The sequence below is a fragment of the Prionailurus bengalensis genome, chromosome A3, assembly GCF_016509475.1.
Source record: "Prionailurus bengalensis isolate Pbe53 chromosome A3, Fcat_Pben_1.1_paternal_pri, whole genome shotgun sequence".
In the NCBI taxonomy this organism is placed as follows: domain Eukaryota; kingdom Metazoa; phylum Chordata; class Mammalia; order Carnivora; family Felidae; genus Prionailurus; species Prionailurus bengalensis.
Genome location: NC_057354.1, coordinates 7,868,091 through 7,869,776, shown reverse-complemented (window position 1 = coordinate 7,869,776; position 1,686 = coordinate 7,868,091). Strand labels below are relative to the sequence as shown.

General features: G+C 39.9%; 1 non-coding gene across 1 annotated transcript; it reads right to left on the bottom strand.

Moving 5' to 3' along the window:
• Positions 1–647: 647 nt before the first annotated feature.
• LOC122467372 lies at positions 648–756 on the bottom strand. Its single transcript, XR_006292915.1, has one exon. It is a non-coding gene; the product is annotated as a U6 spliceosomal RNA (small nuclear RNA).
• Positions 757–1,686: the final 930 nt, after the last annotated feature.

The window sequence follows — 1,686 nt, the reverse complement described above, 5'->3', positions numbered from 1 at the left end:
GCCGCCGAATGAGCTCTTTAGTTTGGAATGCAGACTTTGGAGCCAGAGGGCCTGGTTCAGATGCTGCCTTGGTGCTTCCTTGGTTGTGATCTGGCACGTCGCTTGCGTTGTTTGTGATGCACTTCCTCATCTGAGAAATGGGCACAGTCATAATACCTAACTCATGGAGCTACGTAAGAAGTGAATGGACCATAAAGCCCTTAGAACAGGCTGGTGCCTAGAATCACAGGATGAATGTCGGGTCTTATTTGTTAATGTGTCCGCTGCTGTGCTCAGCATTACCCTGCCTCATTCACCCGTGTGAACTTTCTGTGAGTGCACCATTGATTTGGAAAGTTTGAGGCTCTGCCCTTGCCACGTATATATAGGATACTGCGTATATTATCAGCTATTGGTGGAAGGACAGGCAATAACAAGGAAAGGTATAACATCTACCAGGATGCTACTGTATCACTTTGGGGGTGTTTCCTACTGTTTCTCATTTGATCGTAACCTATATTATGTACTATATTCTGTGATTTTCTCTCTCATTTAATTTTTTTTTAATTCCAGTGTAATTAACATAGTGTTATATTAGTTTCAGGGGCATAATATAGTAATTCAACAATTCTATACATTACTCAGTGCTCATCGCGATAAGTGTACCAAAAAATATGGAACGCTTCATGAATTTGTACGTCATCCTTGCCACAGGGGGCCATACTAATCTGCTCTGTATCATTTCAGTTTTAGTATATGTCCCACTGAAGCAAGCACTGTAATTTTCTTTTTGAATGGTATACATTTATTGAATACATTGTATACTTTATATATCTTTTATACTGAAAGTATTTTTATAAGTATTTTATATGTAAAGTTGTATGAACATTTATAATATGTTAATAGTTGTATAATATATAAATATGTACATGTCATTAGGAATACATATATTTTATGTGTATTTTATACCATTTTTATATCATTTGAGATGTCATAGTATCTCAAAACTAGAGGAAGATTCAGACAATAGTGTAATCAACACCTATGCATGTATTACCCAGATATAATAATATTAACTTTTAAAATTTTATTTGATCTTTGTAAAAGTTTATTTATTTTGAGAGAGAGGAGAGAGAGAGCACACACGCAAGCATGAGCGGGGAATGGGCAGAGAGAGAGGGAGAGAGAATCCCAAGCAGGCTCCATGCTGTTAGCACAGCCCGACATGAGGCTCAAGCTCACCACCGGTGAGATCATGACCTGAGCCGAAATCAAGAGTCAGATGCTTAACATACCGAGCCACCCAGGCACCCCAATTTTGTTTAGTTTTTTGTAGAAACAAAACACTATGGGGGCGCCTGTGTGGCTCATTAAGGGTCTGACTCTTGATTTTGGCTCAGGTTATGATCTCATGGTTGGTAAGCTTGAGCCCTGCTTCGGGATCTGGGCTGAAAACGTGGAGCCTGCTTGGGATTCTCTCTCCCTCCCTTTCTCTCTGCTCCTCCCCTGCTCACACTCTCTCTGTCTCAAGATAAATAAATAAACTTGAAAGAAAGAGAGAGAGAGAGAGAGAGGAAGGAAGGAAGAAAGAAAGAAAGAGAGAGAGAGGAAGAAAGGAAGGAAGGAAGGAAGGAAGGAAGAAAGAAGGAAGGAAAACAGTGGATACGATAAGCCCTACTGTGTTCTATTTCCTTCCCTGTTCTGCTT